Source organism: Macrobrachium nipponense, chromosome 39, assembly GCF_015104395.2.
Source record: "Macrobrachium nipponense isolate FS-2020 chromosome 39, ASM1510439v2, whole genome shotgun sequence".
In the NCBI taxonomy this organism is placed as follows: domain Eukaryota; kingdom Metazoa; phylum Arthropoda; class Malacostraca; order Decapoda; family Palaemonidae; genus Macrobrachium; species Macrobrachium nipponense.
In genome coordinates, this window is record NC_061099.1 from 50,929,123 (window position 1) to 50,940,144 (window position 11,022).

Consider the following 11,022-nt stretch of genomic DNA (forward strand, 5'->3'; position numbering starts at 1 on the left):
ATAAAGTAATGTTTCAACTTGAGAAAACCTTCATCATGATGGAATCAAAACCGCTGTTACGCAAGAAACGGGTAATATGACACAGGGCGGCGAATCTAAAGACAGCATATTTAATGTTGTTATTTCAATTATACGAGGCACTACGACTTTTAATGCTACTGCTACTATACTTCTACTAACTGCTACGACTTCTACTAACTGCTACGACTTCTACTAACTGCTACCACGACCGCACCGCTTAAAGGTAATCGACTGCAGGGATGTTCATCACAGCTGCATATTTACAGATCAACCTTTTGGCACCCCTTCGAATGGGGATGACTTTCAATCATATGCCGTCGCAAAAGTAAATAAATAGAACCTTCATTTCATCCCTAAATAAACACAACCAAAGCGATACGTTTTTAGGGACTGCGCGATTCATCGCTGGCAAATAAAAAAGGGGGTTGGGTGTACGAGCTGGAGAGAATACGCGCTCGTGTGAGAGAGAGAGAGAGAGAGAGAGAGAGAGAGAGAGAGAGAGAGAGAGAGAGAGAGTTTAATGGTTGCATATCTACCTCTAAATAAAGGTATAAGCCACGAAGGAAAAATAAACAATGGGGTTTCGGCAAGATCTTTCGACTCAACGTCCTTTACTCAGCAGATAAGGACGTCAAGTCGAAAGATCTTGCAGAAACTCCGTTGTTTATTTTTCCTTCGTGGCTTATACCTTTATTTATGGATTTATCACGTTCCAAACTTTCGTGATTCAGTTATACGTATCTACCTCTGTGAAGATTTCTGTTTTAACGTTTAGAGAGAGGAAGAGATAGAGAGAGAGAGAGAGAGAGACGAAAGAGAGAGAGAGATAGAGAGAGAGAGGAGAGGAGAATTTGAATCTTAACAATCTACCTTGAAGATTTCTGTTTTTTAAGTACGAGAGAGAAAGAGAGAGAGAGAGAGAAGAGAGAGAGAGAGAGAGAGAGAATTTAATGGTTGCATATCTACCTCTGTGAAGATTTCTGTTTTAAATACGAGAGAGAGAGAGAGAGAGAGAGAGAGAGAGAGAGAGAGAGAGAGAGAGAGAAATTCTAAAGTCACCTCCACCAAGGACAGAAAGATAAATACGAGAAGAGAGCGAGAAAAGGAATGAAAACAGAGGAGTGAAAACTGAATGAAAAATAATAATAAAAGAAAAAAAAAAAAACTGTGAAGGAAGAAGGGGCAGAGCGTGAGTGATGGCAACTAATGAATGCCGTTCATGAATGATGAAATAACACTTCGTCGATATTGGGGCTTTTGAAGATGGCAAGAGACCACCCTCCCTCCTCCCTCCCCCCCCCCTCTCCCAAGGGGTCAAAGAAAGAAAGAGAAGGGGATGAAGGGAGGAGGGAGAGGGAGAATGAAAAAGAGGGAACGTGAGAGCACACAAACATACCCTCCTCCCCTTTTCTCCGTCCGAGTGGCATCTCCGATGGTCCTTAATCCACTGGTAAATGAACTCGATGGGGAAGTGCAAAAATCGCCTTTATGTCCCAGAATAAATTATTGCTGGATGTTTTCCATTACCGATCTCTGCGTAGTTATAAAGTAGCAGCAGTTGTGGTAGTCGTTATGACAATCACAGGAATTAGTTGAAAAATACGGATAACTGTATGTTAACTATTTTGCATGCAAGAAACAATCTATATACTCCTATTGTCGTGGCAGGAAGCTGTGAATTTTCATGTTTAACCGTATTCCCACGAGATAATATAAAAAAAATCGCGTAAATATATTTAATCGTTATCTACTACCGTCTGCATTTTGTTTGATCACAAAGATGTCCTCATGCATCTACGTGAGCATTAGACTTTGTGCCAACATTTTTTCTTCTATCTTGAAGTAAGAAACAGTAAAGCAAATCTCAACATTGTCTGATGATTCTGAACAAAAATAAAGCAAGATAAACAGTCACATTTACAGGATAGACATACTTTAAAACTAAAAATTTCTTGACTCCCGCTTTAAAAGAAACTCTGTGTGTATCCAAAAGGTGGATGTGGAGAGAGAGAGAGAGAGAGAGAGAGAGAGAGAGAGAGAGAGAGAGAGAGCCACCAAAAGCATTATGAGAAGATAAAAGAGCATTCCGCCCTTGGGAAATCCAGTCACCAATCAATATAATTCTGTTCAAGTTACAATGACTAAATTCCAGTTTCAGCAACTTACCATCTCATCTGGACGGCAACTCCGACTGCTCATGTATGAAATCATCTAGAATTTTCTGTAAACTTCTGAGGTTTATGGAATAGTTATAAAGTAACTCTCCTGTAAGGAAACCCCAAAGATTGTCCCAGCGGATTGGTCCTGCGCTGAGTGAAACGTAGCACCTCAACAGAATGTGAATGACGAAACTCCCAAACAGATAGTACCACATGCTGACTCAAATACTAAGGAAGAACGTGGTTTAGTTGACAAGAGGTTTAGGGCCTCTATACACGATACGTGGGCAAGTATGGTTGCGGCGATCAGTGTCGTGTCGAGGGATGGTATCGAAGGACACAAATATTCAGCTCACTAGTAGCTGCGAGGAAGTGTAGGTGGTTCAGCGTTTCTGTCTACACGAGCGTTTCCGAGCACATGCTTCGGTATTACCATGCTTCGAAACCATACTTGGCCAAGTATCGTGTATAAGAGCCCTTATGGATAGACGGCTGAACGAGATCTTCCGACGATGGTTTACATCTTACTTGCCCTTCTTGGAATTAGTATTATTATTATTATTATTTTTATTTATTATTAGGAGATTGAAACCTATTCATATGAACAAGCACACAGAAGCCATCGACTTGAAATTCAAGCTTCCAAAGAATATGGTGTTCATTGGGAAATTAGAGGAGGTAAAGGGAAATACATATAATAGAAGAGATCCCACTTATTACAATAGAAAAATAGATTAATACACTAATAAACAGTTCAAAGGCTAAGCTAATTAAAATGTACAACCAAAAGACCCTTCTAGAGTGCATGTGTAAATGTCAAGTTCTCGTAAACGTTTTAGAAACTGATAAATGATAAAAAACGCAGGAGAGAGAGAGAGAGAGAGAGAGAGAGAGAGAGAGAGAGAGAGAGAGAGGAGCGTGCAGGCGCCAATGTTACTTATTACGTGCCATTGTTCCCTCCCGTTCAGCGAGAGATCTTCAGATTAAAGGATGGCTTGTTCTTCAACAAAAGTTCGCCGTTGTTTGACAAACAAATGTGCCGATAAGGCAATTAATGCAACTGCTGGGGTGGAATACAGGCCATAGAAATAAGCCTCTTAGCATTCGGATCTGCCTTCACAACAGACTAGAACTGTTTGCGAGAGAACAAAGCCACACTGTAGGAGTTCAGTGGTTGTTCTCGAGGTCTGCTCTGACCCCCACGATGTAATCGACAACAACCCCAATAATAATGAAAAGAATAGCATCATCCACAGCGATAACAGTAGCAACACAAACTATATCAATCAAAACGCAAAGCAAATAAACTTGCCACACATAGCTCTGGGATTTGCATGTTTGGTTAGCAGCGTTAAAAATAAGTGTTATGACGCCATCAACGATCTCTCGCCTTCCTTGGCTGCCATTCATTCACATCTACAGTCCTACTCTCAGATGCCATTGTTCCTTGTCATATTACAGATCGGCCTCATCTCTCCGATGACCATTAGTTCCTCGTTGGACGAGTTGTTTTCGCGCTCGGCTACCAATCAGGTGGTCCGAAGTTCGATTCTCGGCTCGGCCAACACGGAATCAGAGGAATTTATTTCTGGTGATAGAAATTCATTTCCCTGTGTAAAGTGGTTCGGATCCCACAATAAACTGTAGGTCTCGTTGCTAGGTGATCAATTGGTTCCTAGCCACGTAAAAATATCTAATCCTTCGGGCCAGCCCTAGGAGAGCTGTTAATCAGCTCGGTTGTCTGGTAAAACTAAGATATGCTTAACTTTTCCTCCGATGACCATACCATTTTAAGTAAAGATGCTCTAAATCCAACCTTCAAGACAGTAAGAATAAATAAATTAAGCAAAAGTTGTTTTAAAATCTCTATGTGCATTTGAAAATAACTAAAACTTTCAATACACGCCACAGAGAAATAAAAAAAAATTATGCATTAAGAAATTTGAGCCATGAGAGAGAGAGAGAGAGAGAGAGAGAGAGAGAGAGAGAGAGAGAGAGAGAGCCTGCATTCTATACTTGCCATGTTTTGGCTTGGGATACATAAATAGTTTACATCACTGATATAATGTAAACTTCCATTGTTTCATCACTCGGCTAATTGCACGCCATCTTAGGTTCACAAGGCTAAAAGCAACTTCTCCAATAACAGATCTGAAAATATCTGGTGCATTCTTGAATGAGATAAGTTATTCTTCTTCTGTTAATTCATCACAATAATTATAATTTTAACTACACACATATTTCAGTTTGAGATCAGAAGGGAAATCTATTTGCTTTTGCTGAAAGCAAAAGGAATGATCTTTATATTTTGCAAGCCAACTCAAATCAAATGTAGTTTATAAACCGTAAAGTGAAAATAAATACATATATATAACGCATATTAAATCTAAAAATTTATCTCTGTGAGTGTTTATCTAAAAAGTTAAGTATATCTTAGTTTTACCAGAACAATAAGCTGAATAACAGCTCTCCTAGGGCTGGCCCAAAGGATTTGATATATTTACATGGCAAGGAACCAATTGGTTACCTAGCAACGGGACCTACAGCTTATTGTGGGATCCGAGCCACATCAAGAAATTAATTTCTATCACCAGAATTAAATTACTGTGATTCCTTGTTGGCAGAGCAGGAAATCGAACCAGGACCCTGAGATCGGTAGTCGAGCACGTAACCGACTCGTGCAAAGAGGAACTATGTGTTTATCTAAAGCTCAATTACTTAGCATCAGTAACAAACAAACAGACATACGACTTTAGATAAGTTAAACAACAGACCTATTCACTGGCTACAACTTGCTGCATCTCCCATCCCATTATCAGGGCCATCTGAAGACAAAACCACACCGCAATCCCCCATCCACACATAAAAGTCACTCATTCACGAACACAGTCACCCCTACACCCATTCAAAACACTCTTGAGCGTCGGATGTTCACCATTCGCGGAATTAATTAGAAAAGAACCGTCCGCGAGGTCAGTTAAGGAGAAGAAACAACTCCCTCAAGTCTTTAAGAAAATGCTGACCTTTTAAATACAGTTGCATAATGATATTTATCCTAAATCTTATTCACTACAGAAATATCAACTCTATTCATTTCATAAATTCTAATCCCATACAATACTTTCTTTAGATTACTCATTTATACTGATCAACTTCCATTTCAGAGTCTCAAACCCAACCTCTCATTCAGTACCCATTCCTCATTATCTCCGATTCAGTACCCGCCATGTAAACACTTCTAGCGCTTATCTACACAATCAACAATTCCGCAACCCATCACCCCATATATAAACCCGGATTCTTCATTCATTTCATATCCACCCATATCCTCCTCCCTTCTGTACCCACCTCCATATTCTCCTAATAGGCATTTCTGCAATAATCTCCTTTCACAGCCCAGTAACCTTCCATTCTGTGATTTAGGCATAAACCGACCATTCCTTGCCTAACACCCTGAAGTACCACTCCTACAGCTTCCATTCCCATAACTTCCAATTCTGTCTCCACTCCATAACTTCTCGTCGGCACACTAAGTACTTCTACGTACAAAAACAAAACAAACACACTCTTTTAACCTCCGCCCAGATTCCCCATACAAGTTTGCATTCGTTGTTGAGCTATTGACGGTCATCGTGAAACAGAAGAATGTCCTCTCTCTCTCTCTCTCTCTCTCTCTCTCTCTCTCTCTCTCTCTCTCTCTCTCTCAACGCAGCAGGCTGTCCTCGACACCAAATCCGACGCCCGTTGCTGAATAACCACTGGTTCCATGCAACGTAAAAACACCAAACAAACAAACCAAATCCTACGAGTCTCAGGAGGCTATCTTAACACATGCTATTAGTTTACCCTGAAACTATGGCAGTGCATAACTGCTCAAATATATAATACCCAGACGGATTTATCATCTTCATAAATAAATAAATAAAACTCGTCCTCAGTTCCTATTTATGTACTTAAATTAATACACGAAAAATATTGATCAAGATGTACATCGAGTTCACATCAGTAAATGTGAAACTACAAATGAAATTTGAATTGCCTTGATTTATTACGCACACACACACATATACATATATTACTATTAGATTAAACCTATTCACATAGAACAAGCACACCAAAGGGGCCACTGACTTGAAATTCAAGCTTTTAACGAAGGTTCGTTTCAACACCCCCCCCCCCCCCCTCCCCCAACAATGCAGCAGTTATGATCCGTTGGATTTTTTACAGAGCCAGTGATTTTTCATTGCCCCATGGGAGGCTCGAACCCGCGACAACTGAGCGCCATGCCACGACGCTATGTTTTTATATATATATATATATATATATATACTATATATATGATAATATATATATATATATATATAATGTATAATCATCACATCACCGTGATTAATATAAATTATTCGAGTTACAAATGTCCTTTAATATCTAATTCGCTCTACCTAGTTATTTATATATTTTCATATATGTAAACCGAAGGGGAATTTTTTAGTTGATAATAATTTCGTCCAACTAAAAAATTCCTCTTCAGTTCAGTGACCTTAACCTGATATTTAATTCTCTTTTCCACTAGCCAAGCCTACTTATATTTTCAATTTATGATTCTGGGATTTTTCCTTCTTAGTTAACTTTCCCGATTGGTAAACTTCTTGGAATTCATCCTATGCCTTCAACAAAACTTCCCTCCAAACAATCAAATTTCCCTTCTCCAAACTTTGACTCCCAACCTCTCGAATCAGCCCAGTGAAAAATGCCACCACTTGAAGAGCTAGCAGACTACAGACTACAGACTACAGACTGCAGACTACAGACTGCAGACTGCAGGCTGCAGACATCCCTTACACGCTGGGCGTCCCAGAAAGCACCCAGCAACTGCCGCGGCCGTGGACGGTGGAACTCAAATTCCTCCTGTACCCATTTTTGGAGCTTCGGTAATAAAAAGAGCCTCTTACCAACACCTCCTTTCGCACAACAGATCCTTGAATAGGTCGCGTAAACAGTGTATAATTTGTTTACAATGCGAAATGTAGGTACCCTGACGGACGGAAATAACAAAGAGAGAGAGAGAGAGAGAGAGAGAGAGAGAGAGAGAGAGAGAGAGAGAGAGTGTTGCCGGGGTGCTAACTTTTAAAACAAAATAATCGCAGAACAAAAACTAAAAAAATCATAATATTTACCTTCATACAGTACGAACCATTTCCATCAAAACTGACGAAAAATAACTAAACAGCTGCAGGTCCTAATTTAACGACCGTAGTGTGTTGCCAGACCCTAAGATACCTTACCTTTCCACGAAATCTGAGATAATCATCACGTTAAATATTATCCTCAATCCCACATTTGGACAGCAGCACAATGACCAAGTTATGACAGAGAAAACACCCACAGACACAGACTTAACATTTTTATTTTATTTGAAAATCTAATCATATACTTCCCTTATCGGGACATCATACCCAGGCCTCTCATGGTCTAGCCAGAGAATAATTACTTTATACTACTACAGACATTTCAGTGGACGTTATCTGGAGATTTTAAGGCTTGTCTAACCACCACTCCTGTTGATGAAAGGGAAAGCTTAACAAATTATTTTCCATACTTTTAATAAGGCAACAGCAGATTAACAAGTGTGCATTCATACAATAACAGGCTATGAACGAGGGTAGCAAATGTATATTTTGAAAAATGCTCATTCTGGCCACTGTCAAGTTTAATTCTTGAAAATTAACAATAGTATAGGAACTAACAATATATATAATATATCTAATAATTATATATATATATATATATATATATATATATATATATATATACATATAATATTATATATATATATCTATAATAAACAACAATAAAATAAGACTTAGGCACACATAGTAAAATACACAAAGGCGATATTCCGAAATTCTTTTCCTTTTTCGTCCAAGGGACGTTCACTCATGGTAGGGAAAATATAATTTTCTCTTCTGTAACCCTCCTTCAACACAGGGATTTTTCCAACACTTTCTTTTTCATAGCAAGTCCTCAATATTCTCATACAGAATGGAGTGAGGGTTTAGCTGTTGTTCGCGTATGTGTGTGTTTGTGTGTGTGTAACACGTTCGTCATACCGATGGTCGCCCGATCAGCGATGTTCAAGAACGTTAGATCTGATTAGAAGCAAAGTATATAGAATATATACTCAATGTATAGAGTATATACCTTGGTTAGAAGTAGGATGAGTGACCACCAAGAAACGACTTGAAGCTATCGGCACATAATCCCCACGAACATCCTTCTGTAGGTCGTGGGAAGTTAGCAAACTCATCCTACAACACGTGCTGAAAACTGGTAGGGTAAGATGCTCTTGAGATATATCCCATCCAAAGGGAAAAGTATAAGAATACTGGAACACATTAATTATATATATATATATATATATCAAACACATACAGCCGTTTCCTTACCAAACGGTGCTTGTTAAAAAAGAAAACGCACACACACACAACAGCTATTACCACACTTTTTTAATTACTAAATGGTGGATGTACCTTCTGTACAGAGACGACTGTTTGCGGCTTTATGTGAACACATGTAGATACATACATTCATATATTCACACACCCAGACGCGCATATATATATATATATATATATATATATATATATATATATATATATATATATATATATATATATATATATATATATATTATGTATGTATATATGTGTGTGAGAGAGAGAAATGGCCATCAGCATCGCTTTCAAAGGAGGGCATTCGCAGCCCTAGAGGATTTCCCCAGGCCAACAGTCCCTAAAACGATAAAGCACATCGAAGAGGAAAGTAAAAGTGAGGTACAACAATTATCAGCTGGCAGGAAGCCACACGAGATACCAATGCGAGGTCAGACATGGGTGCCCCGGCCCCAGCTGTAACCTATGACCTCACGAGCCTCCACTCTCCAGCCTCCTCCATCCGCCCCATTTCTTCCTTGGTGGGGAACGATATTGACCCAGTGTAGTTTACAAGCCTCCGACTCCATATGTCCAGTTTCTGGTGTATGATGTGTCAAAGAATTCGATGGCATTACACAGCTGTTGCGTTAAAATAAAAAGGAAAAGAAACGCTTTTTATAATTTGACGATTACCGATAAGAGACCCTCTTGTCTGAAGCAATATTATACTACGCTGCTAAAATGTTCCCCCCTTTCACTTGATATACAATTTGCATACATGAAACCGTGTTGTTAAGAGATCGAGATCTATTATCGCTGTATACAGGACTTCCTCTCTTATTGTTTTCCATAGCAGATTAAATCTAGAATCTCCTTCGCCGCTTTATGTCCCGAGATTATGTCCAGCCGTTGAAAGAATGCGAAGAAAAGCAAAGTCTCCGATAGTTTGGAACACTTCCAACAAATAAAGCTATCGGATGAGGCGCTGGAATTTCCAAAGTTGACACTGAGGGGAAAGTGTACATAAACAGCCAACGAGGGTGCATTTTATGATTCAAATATACTGCTGTACCAAAGACAGGAGGGAGGCCTTTGTAGAAAAACTAAGACAGCTGTCATAACCGCAGTCATACTCTCACAGATGCAACATGGATGACCTTTTCAGACGCCTACCCTAAATTGAAGCCTCATTAGCAGTACTTCTTTCCCTTTGTACAAACGGTGCTATTCACTCCTGACCCGCAAGTTCTCTAGCTTCCTGAATACTAAAGATATACAACTGTACTACAAACAAGATGGTCGAAAGGGGAATGTGAAAGGCGATGATAGAGAGCACTGTCTTGTTTTTTCCAGTTAAGGGAAGGTTTATAAAGACGGCAACCAGGGCAAACCCAATCGATTTAGCGTACAATAACTAACGTCGACTCACTCAGCCATCTGGACCGATGAAACATGTACAGAGAATAGATAATAACGCACCTATATTAGCCAGCAAACGTACCTACAACCTTCACCATAAAAAAAACAAAATCATTGTTTATAAAAACTCGTTCCAACTTACCAACGTTACAGTCGGGGGGTCACCAATTCACGCCTCAATTTAAAGTCATTGCGACTCCTGAATTCCGTGGTAAGATACTGGACGTGTCGACTTTTCTTTTCTTTATCTTACCTTTTTATTATTTTAACCTCGACAGTGGACAACCCTTCGAGACAAAAGCACCGTCCGGTGTGGAGGGAGGACGTTGCCCCCAATCGTGATTATGGTTTACTTTACCGTTATTATCACCTTTTATCATTTGGTCTGATGTGGAGGTTGTGTGAGGACGATAATCTAGCAAGGGAGACGCTCGTTGGAGGGCCTTTGGAAAGAAAGACATCATTTCTGTGAAGTAACAGAAAGGAAAGTGGGGTGCAACAGAGGCCAGAGCATTCGTACATAGGAGAAAATCTGTAATCAAATGAACAGCTTTCGTCAAGATCCAAAATTCATTCTCAGCCTGTTTTCCATCCCAAGGAATGATCATTATGGGGAGTATTAGGTATGCGCGGACCGTCATGCATTTCGGATATTAAGGCTAGAACACCTTAAAGGGACGAGTCCACTTGAAGTCCTCCACTTTCTTTATAGGTCTGGTCTATTCAGAGGACCTCGAGAGCACATCTGAAGTTCAAGAGCTCTAGAAAACTACTCCGAAAATAAGTCTTCTTTCATCATCTGACTGCATATAGGTAACCCCATGCGCCCTCTACGCCTTTAATGAAAGATTTCTGATGGCGTATATTAAATCAAAGATATATAACGAGATGTTACCTAGAAAACCAGGCTACACACAACTGGAGAGAAAGAATATTCACGGCCTTCAATACGAGATTTATTTATATATATATATATATATATATATATT

General features: G+C 39.4%; 1 protein-coding gene across 1 annotated transcript in view; it reads right to left on the bottom strand.

The window, feature by feature from the left end:
- LOC135210339 (pleckstrin homology domain-containing family G member 3-like) overlaps window positions 1-11,022 on the bottom strand; it is a 611,354-nt gene that overhangs the window by 564,819 nt on the left and 35,513 nt on the right. The window lies entirely within an intron of this gene.